Here is a 13,430-nt window from a genome sequence, read left to right on the forward strand (position 1 = left end):
ATAATAAGTGAGTTTCAGTAATGTTTGATGAGTCATTTATTGTCCTCACAGTAACAGATCACCTCCAGTCCTGTCTCACTTTGTCAGCAGAGCTACATTTGATTTCTCAAATACTGATTTGGAAACAGCTCCATTATGGTTAGCATGGTTAGCATTGGTTAGCTCCTGTTGTTAGAGCAGCTGGTGATCCTGAACACGGTGGCTGTTAGGATTATGAGTTGATAACTGTTACAGTTAACTCTAACCAAACTAAACTCTTCTCCAACTAAACACATTTTTACAGTTTAATGAAAGATAAAAAATCAGCTGAAAAGTGATACTTACCAAAAGTTTATCGTAAAGGAAACATCTGCGTCACAACAAGACAAAGTGAAAGTTAAAAACTGCTGCCACAAAAAGAACAGGAAGTACACCAGAGAGAGAGAGAGAGGAAGGGGGGGGAGAGAGAAGCTGTCTTCTGTTCAACAGTGTTCACTTGAACGCATTAGAATAATCTCATCATATCAAATATTAAATTACACAGGGAACATTTTACTGCCCGTTAATACAATATATCAGTATATACTGTACAGTATAGAACAGTGCAGCAATAAAACATAGTTTAACTTAGTACCAGATATCATTTAGTATCCTACATCATATAAAAAAGGAAGATATAATATCAATATATGCTATAATACAGTAATACAGACAACCTCCAGTCCTGTCTCACTTTGTCAGCAGAGCTACATTTGACTTCTTAAAGGTGCTCTAAGTGATGTCACGCATTTTTTAGGCTACAACATCAGGCTAGCTGCCTGTCCCCTGAACACACTGTAAAAAACATCTCCTCACTATCTGCTAGCTGCCTGTCCCCTGAACACACTGTAAAAAACATCTCCTCACTATCTGCTAGCTGTCTGTCCCCTGAACACACTGTAAAAAACATCTCCTCACTATCTGCTAGAAATATGTGCCACCAGAAACTGAATTTGAATCATTTATATTTGAATTTGAATTGCTAAACTTGAATAATTGCACCGAAAAACTGAAGTTGAATCATACAATTTGAAATTGTATTGTTTAATTTGAATCATTGTGTAACCCATCCCAAATTGGCTGGTTGTGTTTAAAAATTTTAAGCAGGGAGGATATGATTATGTGATCAATATTTGTCACCATAATAGGACATTTTGTACATTGATCCAAGCTAATTTGAACTGAAGCAAAAATATTCCTTCAGATATAAGACATGAGTAAGAACACAAAGTATGAGTTTCCTATTTTCACTTATTAATCAGACACAAATAGCTCAGGTTATGCCACTTTGTTTTAACTGAGTCATTTTAATTCTCAACACTTTTCAGCAGTGGCAAACACTTTGCGGTAATGCCCTCTAGGTGGCAGCGGTGCAGCGCTGGTGTCGTTCTTTCCTTAACCTGTTGCAGAGGGAGAAACGGTGAACATTAGCTCTGAAAGAAAAAAGGAAACAGCATCCTGAAAAGTGATTTATTTTTTTATACTTTTTTGATGGTGGTGTCTGAAAACTTTTATCTGTTGACACAGGTAAGCTCATATACCGTGTTTATTCCTAACTGTTAAGTTAAGTTTAAAACTACGATGTTGCCGTAGGCTACAGTTGAAATGAGGGAGACACTGTCATAATGGCCACTTTACTAGTTCTGAAGGAAGCGTGGGTCTTGTTTTCAATGTCAAAGTATTTGCTAAACTGTTTATAATGTTTATGCATATTATTAGTTAAGATTGACAACTTATGTGGCCAATGTTAAATTATATCTGCCATACTGAGTTTAGATTTTTAGCTCATGATGTGCCGGTGTATATTGCTGTAGTCTGATCTAAACCTAATTAAGATGGCGCAGCCTGTTGCAGAGGGAGAAACGGCGAACATTAGCTCTGAAAGAAAAAAAAAGGAAATAGCATCCTGAAAAGTGATTTTTTTTTTTTATGGTGTTTTCTGAAAACTTGTATCTGTTGACATAGACATAGTACTGTGAGCAGGCGCGGATTAATGCACAGGCTTTTGAGGCTGCAGCTTAGGGGCCCCAGGTGTGCAGGGGCCCCGGATTAGCCAGACAATTAATTATTATTTTGAATTTACTTCAGCAAAAAAAAAAAAAAAAAAGACCCTAATTGGCCCATAAGAAACATTTATTTTTTAATTGGCCCATTGTTTTTTCAATTGACTCTGGGCTGGCCAAAAAACACTTTAGTCAAAAATATCACATAGACTATTATTTTCCATACACCCCCTACTTTCACATTGAAATGGACTAGTCCATAACGGTGCGCGGCGCGAAAGATAAACACAGTGACAGGAGAGCTGGGAAGTACACAAACAGAGACGAAGCAAGATGAGTCCAAAAAAAGAAAAAAAGACGCCGATAAGTATTTGGCAACGCTGCCAAAGATGACAAACTCTTTTTACGAGTACTGTTGGGGATACAGACATGAAGAACAACAGTCCAAAGCGATGAACATGCCGCTACAGCAGCAGCTAGCTGTGAAGTGGCGCTAGGTGAGGATAAGGTTAACCAAGACAATGAAGAGGACAGTATATCTTTAAACAGCTCCCTCTTTGGGATTTCTGCCTGCATGCAGTTTCGGGTGTGCATCTGCCAGGCTAGAACAGTGATAGAGATCATGGAGAAGAAACGCAAAGGAGGTGCAGAGAAGCTGCGTGAGAAAAAAAACGCTGCCAAATGTGTCAAATGGACAGACATGTTTTCGCCAATAGCAGGACCTCCATCAGCTCCCGTGGCCGATGATAGTGGTGCTGGTGTCGGCTACAGTGACATGCACAGTGAGGAGGAGACTCAGGAGGAGAGGGACAGAGATGAGGGAGTGAGGCTACAACCTGCTGCGGTAAACACAACTCCCCTTAAAACACTTAACCCCTTGATAAAACTGAGTGGTGGACAAACTGTTGATGATAACACTACATCAATAAAAGAAATAGGCATGCTATACCGTATCATTGCATTAGTTTGGCTCCGTACGTGGGTATCTGAGTCTTGACTGATCATTTTCTCACCGTTTTATTATTAATAGGCTATATTAGCCTGCCTTTCATTCAACAAAGTAGCCTACATCTTAATAATAAGCAAAACACCACCTTAAGGTTCATCAAACCTTAAGCTTGTGCTTGTGCATTTGTGTCCTTAAAGTAGCCTAATTAAACGTTGCACATCATGCAAGTTTTCTTAATGAGAATTGTAGCTTTTCTATCTGCATTGGCAGACAAAAACTCATGATAGAGCTCTTGAAATTAAAGTACAGGGCCTCTTCAGTCATGAAATGATAATATATAGGCCTATATATATCGTTTTATGATTCATGAGGAGTATACCGTTTTATTATATTAATAAATGGCACTTTTTTGTATTTAATGTGTCAACTCTCAATGATTCTTGCTTACCCCTTACATGGCGTTAAAAAAACTGCTACCTATAGCTCGGATCCTGCATGTGAATTCTAAAAAAAAATTCTAAAGGCATGATGATTATGCAACAATATGCAGCCTACATGTTGTGCTGCTGTTTCATTATTGTTGTTAATAACAGAGTTATGTGCTGCTGCTGCTGTTTTTTTATTTTTATTTTATTCACAGTTTAGTGTATTGCACAGTGGTTTGTGTCTCAGTAATGATCAGTGGAGGAATGTAACTAAGTACATGTACTCTAGTACTGTACTTGAGTCCAAATGTTGAGGTACTTGAATCTTTTCTTTTCATGCCACTTTCTACTTCTACTCCGCTACATTTCAGAGAGAAATATTGTACTTTTTACTCCACTACATTCATCTGTTACAGCTTTAGTTACTAGTTACTTTAGTTACTCCGCTACATTCATCTGTTACAGCTTTAGTTACTAGTTACTTTAGTTACTCCACTACATTCATCAGTTACAGCTTTAGTTACTAGTTACTTTAGTTACTCCACTACATTCATCAGTTACAGCATTAGTTACTAGTTACGTTAGTTACTCCACTACTTTCATCAGTTACAGCTTTAGTTACTAGTTACTTTAGTTACTCCACTACATTCATCAGTTACAGCATTAGTTACTAGTTACTTTAGTTACTCCACTACATTCATCAGTTACAGCTTTAGTTACTAGTTACGTTAGTTACTCCACTACATTCATCAGTTACAGCTTTAGTTACTAGTTACTTTAGTTACTCCACTACATTCATCAGTTACAGCATTAGTTACTAGTTACTTTAGTTACTCCACTACATTCATCAGTTACAGCATTAGTTACTAGTTACGTTAGTTACTCCACTACATTCATCTGTTACAGCTTTAGTTACTAGTTACTTTAGTTACTCCACTACATTCATCAGTTACAGCATTAGTTACTAGTTACGTTAGTTACTCCACTACATTCATCAGTTACAGCTTTAGTTACTAGTTACTTTAGTTACTCCGCTACATTCATCTGTTCCAGCTTTAGTTACTAGTTACTTTAGTTACTCCACTACATTCATCTGTTCCAGCTTTAGTTACTAGTTACGTTAGTTACTCCACTACATTCATCAGTTACAGCTTTAGTTACTAGTTACGTTAGTTACTCCACTACATTCATCTGTTACAGCTTTAGTTACTAGTTACTTTAGTTACTCCACTACATTCATCAGTTACAGCATTAGTTACTAGTTACGTTAGTTACTCCACTACATTCATCTGTTACAGCTTTAGTTACTAGTTACTTTAGTTACTCCACTACATTCATCTGTTCCAGCTTTAGTTACTAGTTACTTTAGTTACTCCACTACATTCATCTGTTCCAGCTTTAGTTACTAGTTACTTTAGTTACTCCGCTACATTCATCTGTTCCAGCTTTAGTTACTAGTTACTTTAGTTACTCCGCTACATTCATCAGTTCCACATTCATCAGTTCCAGCTTTCATCAGTTCTAGCTTTAGTTACTAGTTTAGTTACTCCGCTACATTCATCAGTTCCAGCTTTAGTTACTAGTTACTTTAGTTACTCCACTACATTCATCTGTTCCAGCTTTAGTTACTAGTTACTTTAGTTACTCCACTACATTCATCTGTTACAGCTTTAGTTACTAGTTACTTTAGTTACTCCACTACATTCATCTGTTACAGCTTTAGTTACTAGTTACTTTAGTTACTCCACTACATTCATCTGTTACAGCTTTAGTTACTAGTTACGTTAGTTACTCCACTACATTCATCTGTTACAGCTTTAGTTACTAGTTACTTTAGTTACTCCACTACATTCATCTGTTACAGCTTTAGTTACTAGTTACTTTAGTTACTCCACTACATTCATCTGTTACAGCTTTAGTTACTAGTTACTTTAGTTACTCCACTACATTCATCTGTTACAGCTTTAGTTACTAGTTACTTTAGTTACTCCACTACATTCATCTGTTACAGCTTTAGTTACTAGTTACTTTAGTTACTCCGCTACATTCATCAGTTACAGCTTTAGTTACTAGTTACTTTAGTTACTCCGCTACATTCATCAGTTACAGCTTTAGTTACTAGTTACGTTAGTTAGTTACATTCCAGCTTTAGTTACATTCATCATTCATGTTCAGCAGTTACTTTAGTACATTCATAGTTACAGCTTTAGTTTAGTTACTTTAGTTACTCCGCTACATTCATCAGTTCCAGCTTTAGTTACTACTTACTTTAGTTACTCCGCTACATTCATCAGTTCCAGCTTTAGTTACTAGTTACTTTAGTTACTCCACTACATTCATCTGTTCATCAGTTACTAGTTAGCATTCATCTGTTCCAGCTTTAGTTACTAGTTACTTTAGTTACTCCACTACATTCATCTGTTCCAGCTTTAGTTACTAGTTACTTTAGTTACTCCACTACATTCATCTGTTCCAGCTTTAGTTACTAGTTACTTTAGTTACTCCACTACATTCATCTGTTCCAGCTTTAGTTACTAGTTACTTTAGTTACTCCACTACATTCATCTGTTCCAGCTTTAGTTACTAGTTACTTTAGTTACTCCACTACATTCATCTGTTACAGCTTTAGTTACTAGTTACTTTAGTTACTCCACTACATTCATCTGTTACAGCTTTAGTTACTAGTTACTTTAGTTACTCCACTACATTCATCTGTTACAGCTTTAGTTACTAGTTACTTTAGTTACTCCACTACATTCATCTGTTACAGCTTTAGTTACTAGTTACTTTAGTTACTCCACTACATTCATCTGTTACAGCTTTAGTTACTAGTTACTTTAGTTACTCCACTACATTCATCTGTTACAGCTTTAGTTACTAGTTACTTTAGTTACTCCACTACATTCATCTGTTACAGCTTTAGTTACTAGTTACTTTAGTTACTCCACTACATTCATCTGTTCCAGCTTTAGTTACTAGTTACTTTAGTTACTCCACTACATTCATCAGTTCCAGCTTTAGTTACTAGTTACTTTAGTTACTCCACTACATTCATCAGTTCCATTAGTTTAGTTACTTTAGTTACATCAGTTACAGCTTTAGTTTAGTTACTTTAGTTCCACTACATTCATCAGTTCCAGCTTTAGTTACTAGTTACTTTAGTTTACATTCATAGTTACTCCACTACATTCATCTGTTACAGCTTTTTAGTTACTTTAGTTACTCCTTTAGTTAGTTCCACTTACATTCATCTTTGTTACTCCAGCATTTAGTTACTTTAGTTACTAGTTACTTTAGTTACTCCACTACATTCAGTTACTAGTTACTTTAGTTACTCCACTACATTCATCTGTTACAGTTACAGTTTTAGTTACTAGTTATCTTTAGTTGGTTCCACTACATTCATCTGTTACAGCTTTAGTTACTAGTTACTTTAGTTACTCCACTACATTCATCTGTTACAGCTTTAGTTACTAGTTACTTTAGTTACTCCACTACATTCATCTGTTACAGCTTTAGTTACTAGTTACTTTAGTTACTCCACTACATTCATCTGTTACAGCTTTAGTTACTAGTTACGTTAGTTACTCCACTACATTCATCTGTTACAGCTTTAGTTACTAGTTACTTTAGTTACTCCACTACATTCATCTGTTACAGCTTTAGTTACTAGTTAGCGTTTAGTTAGTTACTCCACTACATTCATCTGTTACAGCTTTAGTTACTAGTTACTTTAGTTACTCCACTACATTCATCTGTTACAGCTTTAGTTACTAGTTACTTTAGTTACTTTACATTCATCATTAAGAGTTTCTTTACACATTAAGATTTCTGCACACAAAACACATGTAATTTATAAAATGTGATGTTTGATTCTAAACTAAACTAGCCAACAATATAACGGCTACAAGTCAGCTGAGATGAATAGACCATTAAACACTAGTTGATTGACAGTACTGTTTGGTTTGTTTAAAGAATATGAGGATTTTTCGACATTCAGTACTTTCACTTTTAATATTTCAAGTACATTTTCCTGATGATACTTACATACTTTTACTTAAGTAACATTTTCAATGCAGGACAGTATGGTATTAGTACTTTTACTGAAGTAAAAGATCTGAATACTTCTTCCACCACTGGTAGTGATGTTGTGATTTTGTTCTGCACTGCTGCAGATGCTGTAGCCTACCTGTTGGTTTATAAAGATAAAAGTGATTACCAGCTCTCTGTTGAACTGTGAATCCAGGGAATTCTGCTGCTTTGCTGTTTAGTTACATTTTCATTGTAATTGTTTTGGTGCTGTGGTGGCAGAGGATAATATCTGGTATTCTTTCCCCTTACATCTCTGTTGATGTTAGTTTTATGATGTAGTTTACTCATTTTACGTGTGTGTGTGTGTGTGTGTGTTATTATTTGCATGTGGACCATGTATGGCACTAAATACATTTTTCCAGTAAAGCACAATGATTAAGGGGGGGCCTCACACAAAGAGCAGCCTAGGGGCCCCTGACCACCTTAATCCGCCCCTGACTGTGGGACTGTGTGGCGGATGGTGAGAGACAGCGCGGTGTGTTTCCACTCTGCTAGCCGTAGCAGGAGAGAGAGCGTGGTGGACAGCGGGCTGGACTCTGATCTTCAGGCCTGAGTTTGGATTTCCATTTCTACTATCTCACCAGTAAGGTCGGATATATTATTTTTAGACTGAGCTCAAACAGGTACTCGGTTGTGCACAACTCAATTTTTTATTGCTGCAGCAAAACTTTAAAAAAAACATTTTTTTGTTGACAAATGTATTTTGGGGTGGGAAATGGGAGTGTAATATGCATTGTTGATCATTTTCAATAATACTATTTTTTATTTTTTTAAAGAGTTACTGTGTGTTGGTGTTTTCATTCTCTGTGTGAAGTCAATAATCATCTACAGCCAAAGACAAATTAGTATTAAGTGTCAATGCATTTGGTATCTATCTTATCTCTATCCCTCGAACCAGGACATTACTAAAAGTATTGAAGTAGTGATCCCAGACCTTGAGTTGGTTTTGCAGGTAAATGTTGAAGGCTGATTAGAACCTGGTTACAGTTGCGTTGAAAAACTGAATCTGAATTTGATCCTCACTGAAATTCAACTCTATATATCCTCACATTCAGCTCTCACAATTCAGATTCAGATCACCAAATTCAATTTCAAGTTACTGAGACAGACATCCGGGTAGTTGGAGGATGAAGGAAGAGCAGTTGAGCGCAGATCGATAGGTAGAGTTCAGTGGCGCAGGATCATCGGCACTAAAGATGCCAAACTGTTGTGCTGCTTACGGATTTTCGAACGACAGAAATGAATTAAAAAAACAGCAAGGGATAACATTTCACAGGTGAGAATGTGTTTTATGATATATTATATGCCGCCTTCGACCTGCAATCTGAGCTCCGGCGGCAGCGGGAGGCGGAGAGCTCCGTGGCCCGGCGGCAGCGTCTCTTCCCCCGGGCAGGAACACAGCTTCGCCTCGCCGCTGATCCAGATCAGACCGGCCAAAGACAGAGTGGTGATAAAGAGGATCTTCCACGTAATCCAGGACGACCTGTACCTATATATTCGGCGGGAAGTTCCACTGCGTTTGTCGGCGGCCGGCGGACGGAGAGAAGCTACAGCGGGGCAGCAGAGTCCGTCAGCAGCTGCAGAATCTGGAGCTCACTGCCTGCTCTCCGGGAGCCCAAACCGACACCACGCAGCTGGGGACCCGGGCCGTACTGCTGAGCCCGCTGGAGGGAAGGGAAGCCCGGGAGAACCAGAACCAGGACTGAGCGGAGCGGACTGTCACAGCCTGCTGAAGTTTAAATCACAGGTTTCCTAAAGGGAGTCTGGTGGGACTCGGACTGTGGACGACGAAACATGACTTTAAGTCTCGTTAAATAAAAAAATGCATGCAGAAATAAATGAATAAATAGTGGAGGAGTGAGCCTGGACATTTCAGTCTGTTTAAACTTCACTTTGAAGCAGAAACTCTTAGTTCAGAAGGGTGAAGTTTCTGTTTGGACTCAGATCTGTGAACCGATTATAATAAAGATTCTTTGTATTAACACATTAATTTCATCTTTGTTTTGTTTGTTACGGCACATTATTATAAAGCTACACTTTTAAATCACAAATAAAACTAATATTTATATACAAGCTGTAAGAAATGAGACAAATGATCAGATATTAGAGTTGATAAAAATACTCAAATAATAATTTACTATTTTGTGTTTTAATGTGGAAGCATGTTGTATAAACTCAGGGGACTGGCTCTTAGATCACATTGTACTGCAGCTTTGCTGATGTACAAAGTAAACCATTCAAATGTTTAAATTAATTAAAATGTATTTTCAAATATGGATAGCCACACCATTGTAGCCATTTTGCATACAGTAGGCTAGGCTAAGCTAAGTAGCGATAGTTCATTTTAAGTTTAAGTGGAAGTATGTGACTAATAAACCTAGGCCTACTAGCACTAGGCATTATATTTTGAACATGAAGTGTATTATATTAATATCAAAAGCTTACATTTTCTCTGGACTCGATCATAAATACATGTCTGACCTTTGGAACAATTATTTCTAGTTTTTGAAATAATTTTCAAAAACTAGAAAATCGTATGAGATTTTGACGATTTAATGAAGACACTAAGGACAACCCTTCAATACTTTTTCCGTTTGAACATATTTTTTTGGCATCTAGAACACGAGACAAAACAAGTTTACTTTTCTAACCCTTGTGTTGACTATGGCTGTGCCCTAATATGGCTGTTCTCCATTGAAGAAATTGTCGACTAACACTCATTCAATTGTATCGACTAATCGATTAGTTGATTTAATCGACAGATCTGTAAATCTGAGTTTCTGCTCTAAGAGTCGTGCTAAAAGCACCACTTTAATTCTTGTGTTTACCAGAGATGTGCTCGTACGTTTCTTGGAAATAAGTCATTCAGCATGAAAAAAAGCATCAAACATGACTAATGGACTAAAGAGATCTAAGTTGACTAAGACCAAAACGACTGATTAGTCGACTAATCGACTAAGAGGGAGCAGCCCTGGTCAGGACAGACGAGACAGCGCTGCTCGATTCTGGAATAAAAACCTTAACCGCGATTGTTTTTGGTCAATATTGAGATCAGGATTATTTAAAGGGGCTCTAAGAGATGTTGGGCGAGGTCACTTCCTGTTGACGTTCGAAGAATTGTCAAAATCTGAGTCTGTAAAAATAAAAAAACAAGTTTGTATCAAAGCTTTATTTTTTTAATTTCTTTGATTGGAGTCCGACAGCGTTGTAACTTCAGTCCCACTGGGACCAACAGAAACACGGCTTCAGTCTGTTCATGTCTTTTACAGAGCCGAGCCTGAACGCAGCCAATCAGGCTTCAGCTCGGTCACAGCTTTGTTCTTAACTTTAAAGCACACGTGTCAAACTCAAGGACCACCTAGTTTTGACGCCTTTTTCCGACATTTTTGACAATTTATTTTCGGCATTTTTGACACCTTATTTTCCACTTTTTTGAAGAAATATTTTGACATTTTTTTAAGGCCCGCAACAATCACAAAAAAACTCATTTTTCTGGAAGGACTGACTTGGCTTAAGAAAGTATGTTTACATGAAGTCATGATGCCACGTCAGGCTCTTAGTGGTGTTAAGTTTGACACCGTTGCTTCAACGCTATATTTAACAACGTTAACATCTGACAAAAGCAAAGCTGCAAAAAAACCTCTCTGTGACACTTCCAGCAGGACTATGTTCCGATACTGATACTTTTGTACTTCAGTAAGAGTTTGTACTTGTATCTTGTATCTAAAGCAAAACATTTATTTTTTACTACATTTTGTCTCGTTTTGTGTCTGTCGATTTCTCTCCTGAATTCACAGAAAGTTAGCATCATATAATTCCTCATTTGCATATTTTGAAATAACAAATTTCTGAAAACTTGTAATACAAAAAAAAAAAAATTGTCTTAATGTAAGTAATCAGCTGATGTCTGTCAGTTCAATGTTGACCCTGTTCAGCTGTGGTGTCTTACTTCAGTTAGTTTTTCACAATAAAGGCAGCGTTGGTAATGTTGAATAAAGTTTGTGTGATTTGAAAGTAGCACCCAGGAAACAGGTGTTCATGTCCTGGAGAAGTTAAGGAGAAAACACAAGACTTTCACCCAGGAAACAGGTGTTCATGTCCTGAAGAAGTTAAGGAGAAAACACAAGACTTTCACCCAGGAAACAGGTGTTCATGTCCTGAAGAAGTTAAGGAGAAAACACAAGACTTTCACCCAGGAAACAGGTGTTCATGTCCTGGAGAAGTCGTATTTTTATTGTTTATATTAGCTCTAGCCCAGTTAGCCATTGTTAGCAATACCAGTTTATAACAACGGAGTGCACTGTTCTTTGTGCGTACAAACAGCGTAGCAACATGTCCACAGATAGATGAACAGGACTGTGTGTACGATTGATTTAGTGAGACACAAATAACAAAGAAGTGCTAATAACTATGTTACTACAGCTTTCACTACTGTTGATGCCAATGGGGGTAAGAGAGCATCTGAAAGTGTACCTCCTATGGGGAGACTCTGAGGCTAACAAGCCATCACCTCCCGTTAGCATCCCATTGACTGCCATTCATTTTGACGTCACTTTGACAGCGAATAACTTTACATCTGAAGCGTTTAAAGACTCTATTTGTCCGTTGTTTATTTCTAAAGAAACACAACAATGTATAAAAGGCTCCGTTACCTTGTACCTCACGTTATGGCTCCGTAGCAGACGCTTTTATAAAAATAGGCTAACGATTGGGTCATAACCACGAGACTTACTGTCACACAGTAGAGGAATTACCGTATAGTACAGGAGAAGCTCACAGGCAGTTTGGACTTCCATTAGCTGTTTAAGTTTAATTACTAATGTTAACTAGCATGTTAGTGATCAGTAATTACTAATGTTAACTAGCATGTTAGTGATCAGTAATTAGCCTGTGTCTATGTTATCTCCTTACATATACCTACGCTCTCCGTCTCTGTAAGATTGGGAATGATTGAGATTTCTCTCGGCACAGCTACCAGAAGACTTACAGTACAACTTTCAGACACGTTGCTCAAGTCACATCTACGTCTTCAAGCTCAGTTGGAGGCTGCTCAGTAACACTCAGCCAGCACCGGGAAAGAGACTTCTGATATCCTTCACTGGTCTCAGACCAGAGACACGGGGTCTGGTGGTCAGGGGCGGTTCTACATTGAATGACGCCCCCGGGCGAGACCCCTCCGAGCGCCGGGAGTGGTGCACAATCTCTACCTCCAACATTGCCAAAAGACACAATATAGAGTAAATATTCGAAATAGCACAAATCCTTCATCAAACAAATGTGAAAACACACTAAAGTGAAGTAATTATACACTATAGCACTAAGAACAGAAAACACACACTAAAACTAAAACCCGACCTTTCTGAAAAATGGGAAATACCAGTGTTGCAGCTGCACAATATCAGACACACAGCACACACAAAATATGAATGAAATAATAGGAAACAATATACATGAAATAATAATAGGATAGAATATAAGAACAAGTAATTTTAAATATATACAAGTTGGGAATAAAACTGTACAACTGTTTAACTAGTATTGATAAAGCTGTACTCGTCCTTGCGCTCCCCTGAATATGTATTCCAACTCCTACTCCTAAAACTACTAACGCCATGTAATGAGTAAGCAAGAATCAGTGAGAGTTGACACATGAAATACTTAATACACTAAAACTGTATACTCCTAATGAGTCATAAAACAAGTTACATATGTATACATACATATATTATATATATCATTTTGAAAATCTAACACTTCATTTTCTGCATTCTGGTTTATTTCTGTGCAACAATTTGTGCCTTTTCTGCATTAATTTATGGTGCAAATGTCTTTATGTATGTAAAGGAAATATAATATATTTTTTGGAGCAGGCTGCACTGAGTTACCTAGTTTTTGATTATTGGGGGGGTTGTATCAATCTCAGTAAAGAGAGTCAACTGATGA

At 37.4% G+C, this 13,430-nt stretch overlaps 1 protein-coding gene across 1 annotated transcript in view; it reads left to right on the forward strand.

The window, feature by feature from the left end:
• The window catches only part of LOC114553116 (zinc finger protein 271), a 687,947-nt gene that overhangs the window by 108,057 nt on the left and 566,460 nt on the right, over positions 1–13,430 (forward strand). The window lies entirely within an intron of this gene.

This window comes from Perca flavescens, chromosome 3 (genome assembly GCF_004354835.1).
Source record: "Perca flavescens isolate YP-PL-M2 chromosome 3, PFLA_1.0, whole genome shotgun sequence".
Taxonomy (NCBI): Eukaryota; Metazoa; Chordata; class Actinopteri; order Perciformes; family Percidae; genus Perca; species Perca flavescens.